Source organism: Wyeomyia smithii, chromosome 2 (assembly GCF_029784165.1).
Source record: "Wyeomyia smithii strain HCP4-BCI-WySm-NY-G18 chromosome 2, ASM2978416v1, whole genome shotgun sequence".
Taxonomy (NCBI): domain Eukaryota; kingdom Metazoa; phylum Arthropoda; class Insecta; order Diptera; family Culicidae; genus Wyeomyia; species Wyeomyia smithii.
The window spans coordinates 228,184,476-228,207,317 of record NC_073695.1 but is presented as its reverse complement, the minus strand read 5'-3'; the positions used below and the strand labels follow the sequence as shown (position 1 = coordinate 228,207,317).

The 22,842-nt window shown below is 39.2% G+C and overlaps 1 protein-coding gene and 1 pseudogene across 1 annotated transcript in view; both read right to left on the bottom strand.

The window, feature by feature from the left end:
* LOC129721072 (sodium-dependent transporter bedraggled) overlaps window positions 1-22,842 on the bottom strand; it is a 276,779-nt gene that overhangs the window by 144,082 nt on the left and 109,855 nt on the right. The window lies entirely within an intron of this gene.
* Window positions 18,170-21,251, bottom strand: LOC129721091 (probable cytochrome P450 9f2; annotated as a pseudogene).

The window sequence follows — 22,842 nt, the reverse complement described above, 5'->3', positions numbered from 1 at the left end:
AGTTCTGACATGTATGTTCTGTCCATGTTCGCCAGATACTTTTCCACTGTTTGGCCGGTTGCACCGGCCTCCCGGCCAAACCTCGTAGCGCTGTAGCCACCTTTCCATCGGTTTTCTTTTTAAGAATCCTCTGGAGCTTCTTGCCGCTCAAGGTCGTCGGCCGTCTGAAACCGGGCTTTCTTTCGATGCTCTGATTGTTGTCCAATAGTGCCAAGATGATGTAAATGCCAGAACGGGAGTATCCGGCGTCTGAACGATGTCCGTTTTCGATACTGTTGGGTAACGTTCTTTGAATGCGCACACTTCTGAACGGAGTAGATTCACTGTTTTTGCCATCACGGTTAGAGTTCGACTGATTTTTTTTTCCTGTGTGGACTCATCACTGCGACCAGAGATTAGATCTATTGTGATGTTGCCCAGGTGTTTCCTGTACTTCGCGCTTCATATTATTGGCAGTATCACTATTGAAGTAAGTGATACGCTTATCATTCATATCCGTGCTTGTGTGTACGTTTTACCTTTCCGTTTCAAGCTTACTGTTCTACTATACCGAGCCTCTGTCTATCCTAACAATTACGCCTAATTACAGTTTCCTGGAGAGAACTTTCATACATTACTCAAAAAAGTTTTATTATAATAGAGCATAATCATTTCAAATCGCCTGGAAATACGCGAAAATTTAATCGACCATTTTTGATTTGAATGAAACTTTGCACACGTATTTGGCTCAGTAAACTGAGCATTTTTCACAGGTGGAAAGATTTTTTACACCCATGAGTTACATTCTAAAAGGGCGTATGCCTTTTGGCATAGGTTTTATTCGAAGCATTGTAGCCCAGAAACCGTTGGGTGTATAGAAAAACTGTCTGAGAATGAGTTGTAGGGAATTAAAAATGCACCATAAAAAAATATACACTGTACAAAAAAAAATTTTTTTGACCAAAAAAAAATTAAAAATAAACATTAAATTTCAATTTATAAACAAAAGAGTTGAATTTTTTTTTTAAAGAAACTTGACGTTAATACGCAACTTTAAAAAAAAAAGTCCAGGATGGAGAAATGAAAGATAATTTTTTTATGGTAGATTAATTTTTTTATGAAAATTCTAATTCAAACATTTTTTAAAATATTTGTATTCTGATAATTTTAAAAGATGCAGAGAGTCATTTTGAATCAAAAAGCTCTTGGTAGTAAACATTCTAAAGGCATTGGTTTTCGAGTTATTTCTAATTTAAGCTCGAAAAATTATAATTATTTAGGAAAATGTTCATATTGTTCATATGATACCCAACTAAATGACATTTTTGATGAATTTTTATGATTAGACCAATCATACAATTCTTTTACGCTTGTAATAGGATGTTCATGTTCTTTAGCTAAACTTGCATTTCCCGCCATTCGTTTTAATATGCCACCAATTGCATCGCATGGGCCTTTAACATGAGAAGTCGCAAAAAATGCCACTCTGCATCGACGTTATATTTTGTTTTGAACTTGCAAAGACTTGCAAAGTTTTTTCTATTTTTATATTGTGAGGCAGCTCCATCAGATCAGATTAATATCGCTTTTTTCAACTTGATTTTTTTTTTTCTTCACATAACATTTATTTGACACGGCACAAATACAATTTAATGTTTAACGGCGCCAATTATATCTGATGACTTAAAAACTAAAGCAAATTTTTTATCCTCGCTGCCGACTACGAGCTGAAATTAAGTCTAACTTAAAACTAGCATGGGATTTCCAATCAGTGTTTTGTTGTTCAATGGTCGTCTGATAATCGTCGAATGGCATGTATGGATTCGTTCTGCTGAGCCACGATGTCGTGAGTTGGGACAGAGGCTCGTAGTCCTTGGGTCCTGGTTCTGTTGTGCGGGGTCTGGTTGCTGGTTTTGTGCTTAAGGTTCAAACGTGTTCTTGTCGTTTTGTTGGGTGTAGACGGAGGGGAACGGGACTAGACTGGGGCGTGGATGGATTTCAGGAAAACGTATATAAGGGACATGTAGGATAGGTCACGGCTCGCCAAGACATCACGAACAGGAACAGCCGGCTGTCTACCCTCGGCCTGCAGGGAAGCTATTAATTTAGACCTGGCGTCACGGTGTACAGGGCATGACCAAACCACATGCTCTATGTCGTGATAACCTTCACCACAGGCACAGATACCACTTTCCCCGAGCCCAACACGACGGAGGAGCGCGTCAAATCTATAGTGATTGGACATAAGCCGGGACATCACGCAAATGAAATCCCGACCTACATCCAACCCCTTGAACCACGGGTTCGTCGATACTTTGGGGATTATGGAATGTAACCACCTTCCCAATTCCCCTCTGGTCCAAGCATTTTGCCAACTGATGATCGTATTCTGACGTACAAGTGCGAAAAATTCATTAAAGGCAATTGGTCTTTCATAAATATCACCGTTTGTTGCGCCCACCTTAGCCAAAGAGTCCGCTTTCTCATTACCCGGTATCGAGCAGTGAGAAGGGACCCACGCTAAGGTAATCTGAGTAGATTTTTCGGATAAAGCACTCAGATGTTCCCGTATTTTCCCCAGGAAATACGGAGAGTGCTTAACATCTTTCATCGATCGGAGAGCCTCAATGGAACTGAGACTGTCCGTAAAGATGAAATAATGGTCCGTGGGCATTTTTTCGATAATCCCTAGGGTGTACTGAATTGCAGCTAATTCTGCGACGTAAACAGAAGCAGGATTATCGAGCTTATGGGAGACGGTTAAATTGTTATTGAAGATACCGAAGCCAGTGGACCCATCAAGAAGTGATCCGTCAGTGTAGTACATATTGTCGCAGTTGATGTTCCGATATTTATTGGAAAAAATTTTAGGGATCTGCTGCACGCGTAAATGATCCGGGATTCCACGAGTTTCTTCTATCATGGATGTATCGAAAAACACAGTAGAATCAGAAGTATTTGATAAGTCGACACGATTTGGAATATTCGAAGAAGGGTTAATATTTTGGGACATGTGATTGAAATACAATGTCATAAAACGGGTTTGAGAATTAAGTTCGATTAACCTTTCAAAATTTTCAATCACGGGACGGTTCAAGACCTCACATTTGATTAGAATACGAGAAGACAGGCTCCAGAAGCGGTTTTTCAATGGTAGTACTCCAGCTAAAACCTCCAAACTCATCGTATGGGTCGACTGCATGCAACCTAAGGCGATACGCAAACAACGATATTGTATTCGCTCCAGTTTGATCAAATGTGTGTTTGCTGCGGAGCGGAAGCAGAAACACCCGTATTCAATAACAGACAATATCGTTGTTTGGTAAAGCCTTATAAGGTCTCCTGGATGGGCTCCCCACCATTGTCCGGTTATTGTACGAAGAAAATTCACTCTTTGTTGACATTTTTTCATCAGATACCTCACGTGACAACCCCAGGTGCCTTTAGAGTCGAACCAGACACCAAGATATTTGTGTACCAAAACCTGAGAAATCGTTTTACCCATTAATTGTGTTTGAAGCTGAGCAGGTTCATGCTTCCTAGAAAAAACTACTATCTCAGTCTTCTCCGGAGAGAATTCGATACCTAGCTGTAAAGCCCAAGCAGACAAATTGTCCAAGGTATCTTGCAATGGTCCTTGCAAATCGGCAGCTTTGGCTCCTGTAACAGAGATTACACTGTCGTCTGCAAGTTGTCTTATCGTGCATGAATTTGCCAGACATTCGTCGATGTCATTTACATAAAAGTTGTAAAGAAGGGGGCTTAAACATGAGCCCTGGGGAAGACCCATGTAGCTAATGCGAAAAGTTGCCAAATCGCCATGCGTAAAATGCATGTGCTTTTCGGACAACAAGTTGTGCAAAAAATTGTTCAAAATTGGAGAAAATCCTTGTCGGTGAAGTTTACCCGAAAGAATGTCAATAGAAACGGAATCAAAAGCCCCCTTAATGTCCAAGAACGCAGACGCCATTTGTTCTTTACGAGCATACGCCAGCTGAATATCTGTTGAAAGCAACGCAAGACAATCATTCGTCCCTTTGGCACGGCGGAAGCCAAATTGAGTTTCTGATAGTAGACCATTTGATTCGACCCAGTGGTCTAAACGACGGAGTATCATTTTTTCCATCAATTTCCGGATACAGGATAGCATTGCAATCGGCCTATAAGAGTTGTGATTAGAAGCTGGTTTCCCTGGTTTTTGGATGGCGATCACCTTCACTTGCCTCCAATCCTGCGGTACAATGTTTTGCTCCAGGAACTTATTGAACAAGTTCAACAAGCGCCTCTTGGCATTGCCGGGTAGATTTTTCAACAAGTTGAATTTGATTCTATCTAATCCAGGCGCGTTATTGTTACAGGACAGGAGGGCAACTGAAAGTTCTGCCATCGTAAAAGGTGATTCTATCGCGTCGTGGCCCGGAGACGCATCGCGAACAATATTTTGCTCAGGAACAGAGTCCGGACATACTTTCCTGGCAAAATCAAATATCCACCTACTTGAAGACTCCTCGCTTTCGTTGACCGTTACGCGATTCCGCATTCTTCGGGCTGTGTGCCAAAGAGTGCTCATCGATGTCTCCCTCGACGTCTCGTTCACGAACCGACGCCAATATCCACGTTTCTTTGCTTTAGCCAAGCTTTTAAGCTTGGTATCAAGCTCCGAATACCGTAAATAGTCGCCAGGTATACCTCCCGTCTGGTAGGCCTTAAACGCGTCGGATCTTTGCGTGTAGACATCGGAGCACTCTTGGTCCCACCACGGAGTGGGAGGCCGTTCTTTGATCGTTACGCCGGGATATTTCTTCGTTTGGGCTTGCAACGCGGCGTCGAGAATCAAGCCCGCGAGGAGGTTGTATTCTTCAAGTGGTGAATGATGTTGAATCGACTCGACCGCTTTTGAAATCATTTCCTCGTATAACTTCCAATCGACATTTCGTGTGAGGTCATACGGAATGTCAATTGGTCGCATGCGAGTTGACCCGTTAGTAATTGAAATAAGAATAGGCAGATGGTCGCTACCGTGAGGATCGAGGATTACCTTCCATGTGCAATCCAACCGTAGCGACGTCGAACATAAGGATAGATCCAAAGCGCTTGGGCGCGCTGGAGGTTTCGGGATACGTGTCATTTCACCGTTGTTTAAAATAGTCATGTCGAAGTCATCGCAAAGGTTATAGATTAAAGAGGAGCGGTTATCATTGTATGGGGAACCCCAAGCCACGCCATGAGAGTTGAAGTCTCCCAAAATCAAACGTGGCGAGGGAAGAAGTTCTATTAAATCAAAGAGCAGCCGTTGCCCAACCTGTGCTCTGGGGGGAATATATATTGAGGCAATACAAAGCTCTTTACCTTGTATTGTCATTTGACATGCGACAACTTCGATGCCTGGAATCGAGGGGAGGTTAATACGATAGAAAGAATAGCACTTTTTAATCCCTAAAAGTACTCCTCCATATGGGGTGTCTCGATCAAGGCGAATAATATTAAAATCATGGAAGTTGAGATCAATATTTGAAGTAAGCCAAGTTTCACAAAGGGAAAATGCATCGCATTTGTTTTTATTTATCAAAACTTTAAACGAATCAATTTTTGGTAAAATACTTCTACAATTCCACTGTAAGACAGAGATAGAATCCTTCATATACGCAGTTGAATTAGGCATCGAAGGATACAATCGCTGCAAGGAGAGGCCATTGGGCAGTCAACTGCTTCAAAAATGATCTAACTGTTGGGAGGAATGCTGTAAGAAAAATTTTAATTGGATCGGGTACATTGAAAGTTTCAAAAATCCAGTCCACAATGTCAGAAAATTTCACTAATCCAGAGTTTGTTTCATCAACTGGGAGTGTAAAAGGAGCAACTGGGGTTTTAGATGTTCCTGGCAGTGCTGGGAACTCCTTCTGGGACTTTAAATTTGCCAGCCCAGGAGGAGTTTGCTTCGGTTTTTCCGCAGCACTGTTTGGTTTGTTTGTAACCTTCATTTCACTTTGAGAAATCTTAGGACCTTTTCTGGGAAGTTTAGGAGAGGAAACACTTTTCCTCTTTCTAGACTCCCCAGGATTGGCGTAAGATGCTCCCGCTGGTGAATCGTCAGAATCGGTTTCCTCAGAGGGCAACAGATCGAAGGGGTTCGAAGTAACGGGAGAAGTGGTAACGGTCTTCTTCAGCATGTCAGCGTAGGAACGCTTTGAACGCTCTTTGAGAGACCGTTTTATTTTATCCCTGCGCTGCATGTACACCGCACATGTCGAGAGCTCATGCAGATTTTCTCCGCAGTGAATACACTTTTCAGCGTTAACACTGCAAGAATCTTCCGCATGAGACTCCCCACACTTGCCACAACGTGCCTTATTGCAGCAGTAGGCGGCTGTATGGCCTAACTGCTTGCAATTCAGGCAGTTCATGACGCGGGGCACGTAGAGCCTCACAGGGAGACGAACCCGGTGGATCGAGACGTGGCTTGGTAGTGCAGACCCGGCGAACGTAACTCGAAACGAGTCTGACGGAGTGTATACTGTTTTGCCACCGATGATCGATGCTGACCGCAATTGCTTGCAGTCGAGCACCTTTACTTCGGGACACGTTTTGTTCTTAAAGCACCCTTTGGCACTTTGCAGTATACACTCGACGGACAGACTCGAATCGGTTATGACACCGTCGATCTCCACGTCTCGTGCGGGTATGTAAACGCGATACTCGCGTGTGAAGAGCTCAGAGCAAGCTATATCGTTGGCCTCTTTCAGGTTACCGACCACGACACGGAGCTTGTTAGGCCGGACCTTGGAAATTTCGGTCACGCCCTTGTACTCCTTCGTCAGGTCTTTAGAAATCTGCAAGAGGTTCAACTTTTTCGATTTCGGTCCTGCCTTTGGCCGAAAATAAACAGTATAGCTGCCCTGGGCTCCGTCTGGGTAAAGCCTGGGGCGAGGGGGGACTGAAGAATGAACAGGGAAGGGGGTAACAGAAGGGTCAGGGTCAGAGGGGTTCGGGGATGGTGGCGCGGGAGGCGAGGGATCTACATCCATCGCGCTATGTTTAGCGCACTAGCGCTGACAAGAACACGTACCTTTTTATTTCTCCCTTCCAGTAAGGTTGGTTGTCCGATCGTTCGAAGTAGCAGCCGTTACAGCCAGCAGCACCAATACAGCAGCACCAAACAGCCACCAGCAGCGAGCCAGGTGTGAGATCACTCCACACAGCGATACGACTCGCTGACACTGATGGCTTCTTCTTTTTCCTCGTTTGTGTCTCGTCCACTGCTGTAGCACAATCCAGCCAGCAGCCAAATCGGCTTACGCACCAGCTGGCAGTCACGATGCGAAACAGTTGCACAAAGGAACGACCTTGAACCCGGATTTATTTCACTCGACCAGGCAAACAATGCCAACACTTGTTCACACGTCTTTTGTTTTATACTCTATCGGACCGATCACCAAACACGTCCAGTACTGATGCGTGTTCGGCACAGAATGTTTTCAACTTGATTGTTGTTTTCAAAAAAACTCATTAATTTTGCAATGAACACCTGAACCGCAACAGTATCATGATGAAGTACTTCCAATATTATGATGAAGCTAATATTTTTAAGTGTTCCAGATTCTGAATAGTAAACAACGAAAAGATGAATGGTGACTTGACTATCATTCCAATAACTACACGAATCACAAATTGATAAAGACGTATTAAAATGAGCTTGACTGTTCAATATTTTTAATTTTGCAATAACGTTTTCGTTTAATTTGCGTAAGCTTGATGAGCACCGATGATCAGGAAAGGGTTTACAGCATTTGAGCTTGGTGTATTCCATTTCCACTTTATTCATCTTCACAAAATGCAAACTGTTAATAACACATCTGGAGTAGTGCAATCGTATTTATATACGAAAACAGGTATTATAGGTAACCCAGTAGTTATTGGTCGCGTACTTTACAAACAGTTATTATTAGTAAACAAGTAGGTAGTGTTGCACGACAAACATATATTTTTTATAAAACATTCGGCAAGGGTGAACGTGTAGGTAGGCTGAGGTTTAGCGCTTGAGTTATTTATCCAATCGTTTTGTTGTCAAAGAATGAATTGTATATTTTTGGTCAAGCATTCCAATGAACGTAAGGTTTTTGCTGGAGAATCATGGACAAATTAAGAAAAACGTGTATTTTCCGAAATATTAATAATTTTTCGAGCTTAAATTGAAAAAAAACTCGAAAACCGATGCCTTTAGAATGTTTACTACCACGAGCTTTTTGGTTCAAAATGACTCTCTGCATCTTTTAAAATCATCAGAATACAAATATTTTGAAAAATGTTTGAATTAGAATTTTGGTAAAAAAATTAATCCACCATAAAAAAAATATTTTTCATTTCTCCACCCTGGACTTTTTTTTAAAAGTTGTGCATTAACGTCAAGTTTCTTTAAAATAAAATAAAAAAAATTCAACTCTTTTTTTTTAAATTGAAATTTAATGTTTATTTTTAATTTTTTTTGGTCAAAAAAAAATTATTTTGTACAGTGTATATTTTTTATGGTGCATTTTTAATTCCTTACAACTCATTTTCAGACAGTTTTTCTATACAACCAACGGTTTCTGGGCTACAATGCTTCGAATAAAACCTACGCCAAAAGGCATACGCCCTTTTAGGATGTAACTCATGGGTGTAAAAAAAAAATTAGTAATGTCATTCCAGAAGGTATGTAAGATGCGTCTTTGTATACACAATTTTTGAGCGTTTACTGTTTTGAAACTGAAGAGATAGTAATATTTGCGCAGTGCTCACATATATCGTTGAAAATATTTGATTTATAGTGACTAAACTTGGGTTTTCGAAGGTGAACAAATCGCTAGCGTTATGAATGTTCTCTGCGACGGTATCTATACATATAAAAATGCAGCTCTGTCTGTCTGTCTGTCTATCTGTCGGTCTGTTCCATATAGGCTTGGAAACTACTGAACCGATCGGCGTGAAATTTTGTATATAGGGGTTTTAGGGGCCGAGAAAGGTGACTAAGATAGTTCGAGACCCCTCCCTCTTATGGAATGGAGGGATCTTATACAAATGAAACACAAATTCATGCCTATCTCGAAAACAAACCAAGCAAATGGAACCAAATTGGGCGGCTGGATGTTTTTAGGGGTAACAAAATCATCCATAATAGGTTGATATCCCTCCCTCTTCTGGAAGGGAGGGGTCCCATACAAAAGAAACACAAATTCAGGCACATCTCGAAAACTAACCAAGCAAATGGAACCAAATTTGGCAGGTGGATGTTTTTAGGGGTATCAAATATATCCATAATAGTTTGACACCCCTTCCTCTACTAAAAGGGAGGGGTTTCATACAAATGAAACACAAATTCATGCACATCTCGAAAACTAACCAAGTAAATGAAACCAAATCGGGCAGGTGGATGTTTTTAGGGGTAACAAATATATCCATAACAGTTTGACGCCCCTCCCCTTTTAAAAGGGAGGGGTCCCATACAAAAGAAACACAAATTTCGCACAGCTCGAGAACCAATCCACCAAATAGAAACAAATTTGGCATGTAAATGTTTTTAGAGGTAACAAATATGTCCATAATGGTTCGACACTCCCTCTTATGTGAGGGAGGCGTTCCAAACAAATGAAACACAAATTTCTGCACATTTCGAGAACAAACCAAATAAATGGAACCAAATTCGGCAGGTGAATATTTATAGGGGTAACAAAGATGTTTATAATGTTTCGACACCCCTCCTGCTTCTGGAAGGAAGGGGTTCCACACAAATTTCTGCACATCTCGAGAAATAATCAAGCAAATGGAACCAAATTTGATATGTTGAGGTTTCTGAGAGCAAGAAAAATTTTCGACTACAGACGCCATTGTTTAATTTAAGATGGAAACTTCCGGTTTCTATGCGTAAAATGTCTCAAGATATCATTTTTAAATCCAAGATGGTGACATCCGGTTTCTGAAAAACAGCGGGATATGACCAAATACCACCCAATATGGGTATTTCCGAAATCGTGATGATGCACTGAAACCACAAATCGACCTCCGACAACATTTTGAGTTTTAAAATAGCGACTTCCGGTGACTGGAAAACTGCCGAAAATGACCAAATACCACCCAATATGGGTGTTTCTTCAACCAGAATGACGCTCAGAAGCTAGAAATCGTCTCCAAATACCATTTTGAAATCCAAGATGGCGACTTACGCTCTCTGAAAAACACCCAAAAATGACCGATTTCCATCCAATATGAGATGCTTCGATACCAGAATGATACACAGGAGCTAGAATCGACCACAGACACCATTTTGAATTCTAAGATGGTGACTTCCGGTTTCTGGAAAACAGCCGAAAATGACTAAATAACACCTATTATGGGTGCTTCTTAAACCAGAATGACGCTCAGGGGCCAGAAATTGTCTCCAAATGCCATTTTAAAATCCAGGATGGTGACTTCCGGTTTCTGAAAAATAGCCTAAAGTGACCAAATACCACCCAATATGCCAGAATACCACGAAGATGACCACTTTCAGTTTCTGAAAAACAACGAAAATAACTGAATACCACCCAATATGAGTATTTCCGGAATAGAGGTGATGTACTAAAGGTAAAAGACGAGGATGTTGTCATTCCGATAAAACAAATAATTTCAAACGATATAAACTAATCGCAAGAAATCAATGAATTTGGAATGTTAAAAATTATTAAATTAAACACAAAAATAGGCGGGACGAATTTTGCCGGGTCAGCTAGTAAAATATATAAATGTGATAAAGTTAAAATACATTTTTTGTTGAAAAAAAAATGCGAACAATTAAACTTTAATGTTCAAGATAAGACAACGAATTTTGAATTACTAGGTCACATAAAAGCAGAACAGCTAGGCAAATTGAACTCGGCGTACAATACATAAAACCTAATGAAACCATCAAATACCCTCAGATGTTGTTTTGAAGCAATTATTCTACTTTTCTGTTATTTTTGCATATTTTTGTAGTTTTTGAAACTTTGGCTTAGTTTCGAATCATTTATAACTTTTCAGAAAACTATTACATTTTTAACACTTTGAACATATATGAAATTTGTCATTTTTAAAATTGTTGACATATTTTTGCAGCAAAGTAGGAAAAACAATAAATATTAAAAGGTATACAGCCCTATGGGTTATATGACGTGAACTAAACAATTTAATTAGAGAGAAAGGTTAAAAATAAAACAATGTTAAAATTTGGAGAACGGTTCTGAATAAATCTTAGTAAATGGATAAAAAACGCATAAGCATTCGTCGACTCTTACTGTGCTATAAATATGTATTTTAAAGAATTTATTTCTCCGACATTATGCCGGTCACGAATTGCTACTTGTAGAATAATTCTCTAGCGAATTGCTACTTGTAGAATGAATCTCCAGCAGGGTGCCCCGCTCTTTGAATTGGGGACATCCGCAACAAGGTACATTACATCCACCAGATCGATAGGTATTCCTGTACTAACCGAAATAACTTACGGGTACTGGCCGTGGCGTTAGCAGCCTCATGACTGAATTATACAATACATACAATTATACAAATTATACAATCGCGCGAAAGTCAGTGGACAAATAAATGATGATGTGATGAAATAAACCCGTATGATTGTCTTAACTACCTACGAAGAGAACTAACGCGACAAGTGGGCGGGGTCACGCACACGGTATTATGGAAAACAGTAAAAAAAGGTTGAAACCTTTTATTCTGCCGTTTCACTCTGCTTTCGATATTTCGAAATGGCACCCTATGAGCCAATCCCATACGAGCATGCCTAACACAGATGACATGAAAAGACACCAACCAACTAAAAAAGTATAAAAAAAATGACAGAGTCTCCTCGTCTCAACAGGTCCATTAAGGTTTGATTTCCTAGACTTAAACTAATTTGATGTCCCGGAAGTGAAGATTATTCGAAAAGTTTGAAACATCCCTACTGAAAACTGATGTCTTGAAAGAAAACATGCTGGTGAAAGCTACAGTACAGAAGGAGTAGAGCACCGCTGGTCTATCATTGTAAAGCTACACGATTTCTTTTCGTGTGCAATCAAAGAAAAACTGCAGGAGAAATTTTTGATGCTGTGTCAAATAAATACTATATCAATATCGCCAAGTGTTAGCGATTTTATTTCGTGTTTTGATGATTATGTTTCTGAAAAAGATTTTAAAAGAAGGCTGAGAATAAAAATTGTAGTATTTTGTAATCTCGTACGCCGAGCCACTGTGTATAGTCAGGAAGCTCTCCATTTTGTTGGAAAATTAAATAAACACCTTTGACTGATTAAGAGACTCCATTAAGTGATTTAGTCCAACAGTTGGATTAGAAAATCTTTTAGTTTGCCCAGAGATATTGTTTAAGAATGTGGTTGTATAAAATTGGAAAAAAATCAATTCCGATAGGTCATTCCAAAAATCAGAATTATTCAAATACATCGCGCTTAGTTCTGCGGAAAGTTTTATGGGATTCAGGGCGACATTGTTTAAAATTGTTTAGTCATTATTAATACTATCCGCACGTGCCACACCGGCTGATAAGTTCACAAAGGTTTTACAATTTTTCAAACAAATTGTCAAGCTTTTTGTTGTGTCGTTGTTTTTTTTTCTCACGGTTAATTGCACGATAAGAGAATCTGTCTGGAGAAGACTTTACACAACCATATTGATAACCATATTAGGAGGGTAATTCTCTTCTTTATATGGTTGTTTATTTACTCGAGGTAATCTTAAGATAGGAAATGTTATTGTCTGGAACCACCGTATTGGTAATTGTATAAATATTATCTGTGCCATCGTTACAGCATTGAATTCAACTTACAGCATCGATACAACTTTGCAGAACAGTTTATTTTAGTTTGATAGCTTTCATCATCAGGGCAAGGCTTAACCCTCTATTGCCCAGTGCCGCCTTTAGACGGTCTTCAGTTAAACCTCTTGAAAGCTTCAATAAGAACTTAAATAATGTTTATAAAGTTTCATAGTGATTTTTTCGAAGCCCGTCTAAAAATTAATTTGGGCACTGGAGGGTTAAATATTGTATTTTGGTCTATAGATTGACCACTATCACATTCAAACGAGATTCAGGACGGGTTCCTTCGTTATAATTGCAACTCAGAAATTTTTTTTTTTACGTGCTCATACAAATTTAGAACGCATAGCTCGCTTAAAATATACATTAGTGTAAATTATTTCTTCTTTATAGGACAAGAACTAGCTGAAAGTTCTAACTAGTGTTAACCCGATTGATCTCGCTGGACCTTTCCGGGTTTAAATATTCTATAACCATGCATATTGGAGTATTTATTTAAAAAAAAAAACACGCCCACTTTTACCCACATCTGTTCGAGTCTTTCGCATTGACGAGAAGTTACTAGTAGAGAGCATACATTAATTTAAACTTTACAAGGTCGAATTCAAGCGTGAGGGAGGCGTTCCAAACAAATGAAACACAAATTTCTGCACATTTCGAGAACAAACCAAATAAATGGAGCCAAATTCGGCAGGTGAATATTTCTAGGGGTAACAAAGATGTTTATAATGTTTCGACACCCCTCCTGCTTCTGGAAGGAAGGGGTTCCACACAAATTTCTGCACATCTCGAGAAATAATCAAGCAAATGGAACCAAATTTGATATGTTGAGGTTTCTGAGAGCAAGAAAAATTTTCGACTACAGACGCCATTGTTTAATTTAAGATGGAAACTTCCGGTTTCTATGCGTAAAATGTCTCAAGATATCATTTTTAAATCCAAGATGGTGACATCCGGTTTCTGAAAAACAGCGGGATATGACCAAATACCACCCAATATGGGTATTTCCGAAATCGTGATGATGCACTGAAACCACAAATCGACCTCCGACAACATTTTGAGTTTTAAAATAGCGACTTCCGGTGACTGGAAAACTGCCGAAAATGACCAAATACCACCCAATATGGGTGTTTCTTCAACCAGAATGACGCTCAGAAGCTAGAAATCGTCTCCAAATACCATTTTGAAATCCAAGATGGCGACTTACGCTCTCTGAAAAACACCCAAAAATGACCGATTTCCATCCAATATGAGATGCTTCGATACCAGAATGATACACAGGAGCTAGAATCGACCACAGAAACCATTTTGAATTCTAAGATGGTGACTTCCGGTTTCTGGAAAACTGCCGAAAATGACTAAATAACACCTATTATGGGTGCTTCTTAAACCAGAATGACGCTCAGGGGCCAGAAATTGTCTCCAAATGCCATTTTAAAATCCAGGATGGTGACTTCCGGTTTCTGAAAAATAGCCTAAAGTGACCAAATACCACCCAATATGCCAGAATACCACGAAGATGACCACTTTCAGTTTCTGAAAAACAACGAAAATAACTGAATACCACCCAATATGAGTATTTCCGGAATAGAGGTGATGTACTAAAGGTAAAAGACGAGGATGTTGTCATTCCGAAAAAACAAATAATTTCAAACGATATAAACTAATCGCAAGAAATCAATGAATTTGGAATGTTAAAAATTATTAAATTAAACACAAAAATAGGCGGGACGAATTTTGCCGGGTCAGCTAGTAAAATATATAAATGTGATAAAGTTAAAATACATTTTTTGTTGAAAAAAAAATGCGAACAATTAAACTTTAATGTTCAAGATAAGACAACGAATTTTGAATTACTAGGTCACATAAAAGCAGAACAGCTAGGCAAATTGAACTCGGCGTACAATACATAAAACCTAATGAAACCATCAAATACCCTCAGATGTTGTTTTGAAGCAATTATTCTACTTTTCTGTTATTTTTGCATATTTTTGTAGTTTTTGAAACTTTGGCTTAGTTTCGAATCATTTATAACTTTTCAGAAAACTATTACATTTTTAACACTTTGAACATATATGAAATTTGTCATTTTTAAAATTGTTGACATATTTTTGCAGCAAAGTAGGAAAAACAATAAATATTAAAAGGTATACAGCCCTATGGGTTATATGACGTGAACTAAACAATTTAATTAGAGAGAAAGGTTAAAAATAAAACAATGTTAAAATTTGGAGAACGGTTCTGAATAAATCTTAGTAAATGGATAAAAAACGCATAAGCATTCGTCGACTCTTACTGTGCTATAAATATGTATTTTAAAGAATTTATTTCTCCGACATCATGCCGGTCACGAATTGCTACTTGTAGAATAATTCTCTAGCGAATTGCTACTTGTAGAATGAATCTCCAGCAGGGTGCCCCGCTCTTTGAATTGGGGACATCCGCAACAAGGTACATTACATCCACCAGATCGATAGGTATTCCTGTACTAACCGAAATAACTTACGGGTACTGGCCGTGGCGTTAGCAGCCTCATGACTGAATTATACAATACATACAATTATACAAATTATACAATCGCGCGAAAGTCAGTGGACAAATAAATGATGATGTGATGAAATAAACCCGTATGATTGTCTTAACTACCTACGAAGAGAACTAACGCGACAAGTGGGCGGGGTCACGCACACGGTATTATGGAAAACAGTAAAAAAAGGTTGAAACCTTTTATTCTGCCGTTTCACTCTGCTTTCGATATTTCGAAATGGCACCCTATGAGCCAATCCCATACGAGCATGCCTAACACAGATGACATGAAAAGACACCAACCAACTAAAAAAGTATAAAAAAAATGACAGAGTCTCCTCGTCTCAACAGGTCCATTAAGGTTTGATTTCCTAGACTTAAACTAATTTGATGTCCCGGAAGTGAAGATTATTCGAAAAGTTTGAAACATCCCTACTGAAAACTGATGTCTTGAAAGAAAACATGCTGGTGAAAGCTACAGTACAGAAGGAGTAGAGCACCGCTGGTCTATCATTGTAAAGCTACACGATTTCTTTTCGTGTGCAATCAAAGAAAAACTGCAGGAGAAATTTTTGATGCTGTGTCAAATAAATACTATATCAATATCGCCAAGTGTTAGCGATTTTATTTCGTGTTTTGATGATTATGTTTCTGAAAAAGATTTTAAAAGAAGGCTGAGAATAAAAATTGTAGTATTTTGTAATCTCGTACGCCGAGCCACTGTGTATAGTCAGGAAGCTCTCCATTTTGTTGGAAAATTAAATAAACACCTTTGACTGATTAAGAGACTCCATTAAGTGATTTAGTCCAACAGTTGGATTAGAAAATCTTTTAGTTTGCCCAGAGATATTGTTTAAGAATGTGGTTGTATAAAATTGGAAAAAAATCAATTCCGATAGGTCATTCCAAAAATCAGAATTATTCAAATACATCGCGCTTAGTTCTGCGGAAAGTTTTATGGGATTCAGGGCGACATTGTTTAAAATTGTTTAGTCATTATTAATACTATCCGCACGTGCCACACCGGCTGATAAGTTCACAAAGGTTTTACAATTTTTCAAACAAATTGTCAAGCTTTTTGTTGTGTCGTTGTTTTTTTTTCTCACGGTTAATTGCACGATAAGAGAATCTGTCTGGAGAAGACTTTACACAACCATATTGATAACCATATTAGGAGGGTAATTCTCTTCTTTATATGGTTGTTTATTTACTCGAGGTAATCTTAAGATAGGAAATGTTATTGTCTGGAACCACCGTATTGGTAATTGTATAAATATTATCTGTGCCATCGTTACAGCATTGAATTCAACTTACAGCATCGATACAACTTTGCAGAACAGTCTATTTTAGTTTGATAGCTTTCATCATCAGGGCAAGGCTTAACCCTCTATTGCCCAGTGCCGCCTTTAGACGGTCTTCAGTTAAACCTCTTGAAAGCTTCAATAAGAACTTAAATAATGTTTATAAAGTTTCATAGTGATTTTTTCGAAGCCCGTCTAAAAATTAATTTGGGCACTGGAGGGTTAAATATTGTATTTTGGTCTATAGATTGACCACTATCACATTCAAACGAGATTCAGGACGGGTTCCTTCGTTATAATTGCAACTCAGAATTTTTTTTTTTTACGTGCTCATACAAATTTAGAACGCATAGCTCGCTTAAAATATACATTAGTGTAAATTATTTCTTCTTTATAGGACAAGAACTAGCTGAAAGTTCTAACTAGTGTTAGCCCGATTGATCTCGCTGGACCTTTCCGGGTTTAAATATTCTATAACCATGCATATTGGAGTATTTATTTAAAAAAAAAACACGCCCACTTTTACCCACATCTGTTCGAGTCTTTCGCATTGACGAGAAGTTACTAGTAGAGAGCATACATTAATTTAAACTTTACAAGGTCGAATTCAAGCTTATAAAATATGTACCAAGGTTGATTGTCCGCCACTCTATTGATATCTGTCTTATCCCATCAATGGACGCAGATACGTTTGTGGTGCTCGCAATCGGCGTCATTGCACAGAATAATCATAACTTCCTCTCGAAGCCAATACCATGCATAAAATTGCCATGACTGCTCAATATCAAAAAAGGATGAAGCGACTCATTGTCATCGTTTTACATCCCTAACTTGGCTCTCGACTAAAACCAAAAACATTTTCAAGTCAATTTAATCCGAAACCATTCAACGAAAAGAACCGATCGACATTGAGAATTCCAACGCTCACATTCCATTCGGGATTGGGCCACTAAGAATAATTTCTCTATTCGAAGAAATTAGTTGGTTCCTAATACAGGTCGGACTCGATTATCCGGAGACTCGATTATCCGGAAACTCGATTATCCGGAATTCGATTATCCGGAATTTTAGACTCGATTATCCGGAATTTTAATTTTTATTCCGGAATTTTGCCTTTACCAGCTCTTCTGGCATATTTGTTACTATTTAAGTCACTTCCGGTCAGTTTGGGACAAGTTCGAATTGAGTGAAAATAATCAATGTCCAATTTTTTTTTTTGCTTCTTGAGATTTTACCCTCTTTCGCCTCAGAAGTAACTTCTGGTTACGCCACTGCATCATACAAGTAAAATAAAGAAAAGAAATATTTATTTTATGTTCGTTAATCGCAAAATTTCAGTATTTTTTGTGTGATTCGATTATCCGGAAAACTCGATTATCCGGAATGAAAAAAAATTTGATGTTCCGGATAATCGAGTCCGACCTGTATTGGTGTTTATAGATTATAACATTCATACTTTCCTGCAAATTATTCAATAATCGATTCATCAAAAAAAATTCTTATAAAGTAAAACTCAAAATAATTGTAATTATTTTATCTGGGTATGAGATTTTCATATTCGTAACGTCATGGCTTAATTGTATTGCAATATAAGCGAGATCAACCGCCAGTAGATATTGGATTTTTATTTTCGGATGCATTGAGGTACCAAAAAAACAACAAATTCTGTTTACGTTGCTTCCTCCACTGCTTAGACAGGTTTAAAATTGCGCGTTTCGTGAGATTTAAATGTCCTAGAGTTCGAGGTCGATTAGTCGTACGGGTGCTACACAAGATTTTTTTTGTAATTGTACATTTATTCGAAATGAAATTCTATGTTGTGTTTTTATTCAATTACATGACCTAACATGCCTAGCAGATCATCACAACATCAATTTATGTTGTGAAAGAACAGTAATCTTCAGCTATCACGACTCCAGATAAATATCGGGTCTTATCTCATAGTAACTGCTTAACTTCGTGCATGTAACTGAATAAACAATCCCTTCTCTAATGCGAGAGGAATGAATCCCTTCGTCAACTTCAAAGGAATTTGCGTATTTTCGTTTCGTTGGAAGGAAAATTTAAGCAGCATATGATAGACGATAGCTTTGACTTCCATCAGCGCAAACCGTGATCCAATACAGTTCCTTGGGTCAATACCAAACGGCAGATAGACGTTCAAATTGATGATGGCTTTATTAACGCCGCTAAATCGTTCCGGATCGAAAATCTCCGGACTAGGGAAGTATTTTGGATCGTGATGCAATGCATGCACCGGTATCCAGACGCACGTTTCCGTGTCAATTGTAAATCGAAGGCCTTCGCCATCATCCACGATGTAATCTCGAACACAGAGCCTATTAAGAAGCGGCCCAGGCGGCCACATGCGGAGGGCTTCTGATACTACCATGTCCATATACTTCATACGATGGAGAACATCGTATGTTAGCGGCTTTCTATTTAGAGACTTTTCTGTTTCCAAAACCTCTTGGTACAATTTTTCCTGAATTTCAGGATTACTAACAAGTTCATAAACGAGAAAGGTGCTAGCTGTGGATACCGTATCAAAACCACCGAGCAAAAATACCAAACATTGGGCATTCATTTCTGGTTCAGTCATCATTTTGACACCTTAACTTTCCCCACGTCAGATTCCTGCACGCAAAAGTTGAATGGTGCGAAACCAGTACAAAATTGTGCGTTTTCAGCGCAAAAGTTGATGTAATTTGGAACCAGTACAATGATTGCGTGTTGGGCATAACGCAATTACTGCTCTAGCGTTTTTTCAATGTATTTGGCAGCTCATAACTACTACACTTAAACAGTTTCAACTGGTATCAAGCAGCATTGCAAAGCGAGCGAGAAGCAAAACCTTTCTCCTCTTTTCTGCTTGGGAACGAGACATATGCTACGCTTCTCAAGTCTTTTGCACACACGCTTTCGAGATACTCTTTCTTATTCATGCATTCCCCGCAGCAAGCACGCACCCCCAGTATGAGTGACACTCACAACACTAGTATCAAGTATGTACAGCACGGGTATCTTGCTCATTTCGTAAAGCGACGAGACACGAGACCTTGCGCGTCGCAATACGAACCGAAAGAAAAGCGAAAGAGCAACCAGCAAATTGTATATGACGTGTCTAGTCTTGTCGCACCCGCACGTACATGGGAATTCTACGAGCGAGAGAGAAATTTCTCTCGTCACTTGAGAAAAAAGCTGCACAGGATGAGAAATAATAATCATTCACAATTTACAAGTGTTGCCATAAAAAATCAGCAACGCTTTTGTGGCTTTGTGGAATGGAGGGTTTTCGGTAAAGCTACCGTTGATTACAAAATGTTGTGAACAGAATTTTGTTTCGTTATTTTTTGCAAATCATTCAATGGTACTTTCAAATGACCAAATCCATCGAGATAAATGGATCGAGCATTATAGCTATATAAATCTAGTGAGTTCACAAGTTGTTGTTCGCTGCTTGCACTGCTCCATGAGTAGCAGTCACTAATACACTCGACGTGAGAAATATAGTGTCGATATATGATACATATTCTGATTTCAATCTGTGTCAATGTATTCGCAGTACAACTGTGGCGTTATCCTTTTTACACATTTACTGTGCGATTTTAGTGCAAAATTTGTGCGAATCGGGAAGACACAATGCTTGTACAAGACTTGAACTTTTGCGTGATGCACTGCTGGTGCTTCAGTGTACCCTTTTTGGCTTGCAGCAATAAATCAATCATGTCATGCCGAACAATACCTTCCGTCTCCCGTGTTCGCACATTATCCTTAATAATATTAGAGAAATACACTGCTTGTTCCTTGTCTACCACATCGAACCCAAGCCGACTGGCAACATCTGGGAACCAACGGAGGGCCATTACTTTCAAAAACACCTTCGGTCTTCCAAATTGTAACATCTTTTTGGCATGTTGCACAAACTCATGTTCATTGTCCTCAAAACAATTTGCCTTCAGTCCGAACGCACAAGAAGCAATCACATCGATTGCTAATCGCGAGAGAACATCTTTCACTTCCACCTCTATGGAACCTTTCCGCTTCAGCTCGGCTTCCAAGTGGGTAATCATTGCCTGAATGCACTCCTTCATCAGCTGGAACATTTGTCGCATCTTACTTCCGGTAAAGGCTGGACTAAGTGTTGCCCGCATGTCTCGCCATCGCTGGCCATTTAGTGAGAATAGGGTTTTTGCGAACAGTGCATGTGGGCTTTCCGACTTGTCACTGTTTCCGAATGTAGGCCTGTGGTCCACGAAGTGGTCAAAATCTTTCACACCGATTCGCTTTATCAACTGCGGATCCCGGACGACAAATATTGGCGTTGTCGTGTCGAACAGTCCAAAGACTCTGTTTAGATGGGCAGAACAAAATTGAGGCTCACAGCGATTTTCGAAACGATTACTTACTTGACATTAGAAAATCTTTCATATGTAGACAAAATGAAGTCATAGAATGTTGTCTGCTTAAACCACAGTGACGCAGAAGATCCGAAAAATGGTTTCATGGCCAATGATGGAATTGGTTTATCATGAAAATAGCCATTATTTTTGGTGATCCCATAGTAAACGTAGGCTAAAATCGAAACAAGCACCGTCAAATAAAATACATTTAATTCCATTTTATTCAAGCTCTGATCGCTAACTGATGTAAATGCGAAGCCAGTAACATACATATAAATTAGTACCAATCATACGGATGTTGTAGTATTCGTTCCTTGGTATATATGTGAGCAAGTAGAAATGTAGAGAGATGTAGGTGTAGAGAGATGGTCAAATTTTATGTATTTACTTGTTGATTCAATGGGGTAGACAGAAGTAGCATACAACGCACACAGCTCTGCTCACGTGCTTCGAATTTGGAGATGTTGTGGATAAGTTCTTAGTTCATTGAATTTATAGATGTTGTGGATAAGTTCTTAGCGGAAATAGGATAAATTAAAAATCCAGTGACAAAAGAATAGTTTTATAATTTTTTTTATTCTAGCTTATTTTCCGTCGGACTAGTTCCGCCACTGTTGTTGTGACAATCACCGACGCCCGGGAGGCGACTCCACTCACGACCCTAACTCACGACCCGTCGATTAACGAACCGGCACCAACGGTTTTACTTTCTCATGCGATGGAAGGCGTGATCCCAGAGATTTTTTGCCTCAGAAAATCTCCCGGTATCGGCTAGAATTGAACCTAGACCAGTTTAGTTGGTTGTGAGTGGATCACGCCACCTCCCAACCATCGACACCTGTCTGTCTGTCTGATCAATATAGGCTCGAAAACTACCGAACCGGTCGACGTGAAAATTTATTTGTAGGGGTTTTTGGTGCCGATAAAGGTTCCTATGATAGTTTGAGAACCCTGCCTATTCTGGAAGGAAGGGGTTTCATACAAATGAAACACAAATTTCTGCACATCTCGAGAACTCATTAACTAAATAGAACCAAATTTGGAAGGTAAATGTTTTTAGTGGTGAAAAATATGTCCATAATGTTTTGACATCCCTTCTTCTTTTGTAAGGGAGGGGTGCCATACAAATGAAACACAAATTTTTGCACATCTCGAGAACTAACCAACTAAATGGAACCAAATTTGGCAGGTGAATGTTTCTAGAGGTAACAAATATATGCATAATGGTTCGACGCCCCTCCCTCTCCTGGAAGCACATATTTCTGCACAAATTTCTGCACATATCGCGAACTAATCAACTAAACGAAACCATATTTGTTAGAAGAATGTTTTAAGTGGTAACAAATATGTTCCATAATCGACCTCAGGCAACATTTTGGATTGTAAGATGGCAACATCTGGTTTCTGGAAAACAGCCAAAAATGGCCGATATCCACCTGAAATAATAATATCCGGATCTAGAATGAAACACAGGAGCTCAAATCGACCAAACACCCGGAAATGAGTAAATACTATTCAATATGAATGTTTTCGGAACCAGAATTACGCCCAGATGACAGAAATTGATTCCACAGGCAATTTTAAAGTCCAAAATGACGACTTTCGGTTTCTGAAAAACAGCCCAAAGTGACCAAATACCACCCAATATGAGTATCTCCGGAGCCAGAATATTGCAAGAAGCTAAAAATTGACCTCAGACACCATGATGGATTGTAGGATGGCAACTTCTGGTTTCTGGAAAACAGCCAAAAATGGCCGATTCCTGTCTAACTTGAGTATCTCCGGATCTAGAATGACAGCAGCTTAAATCGAC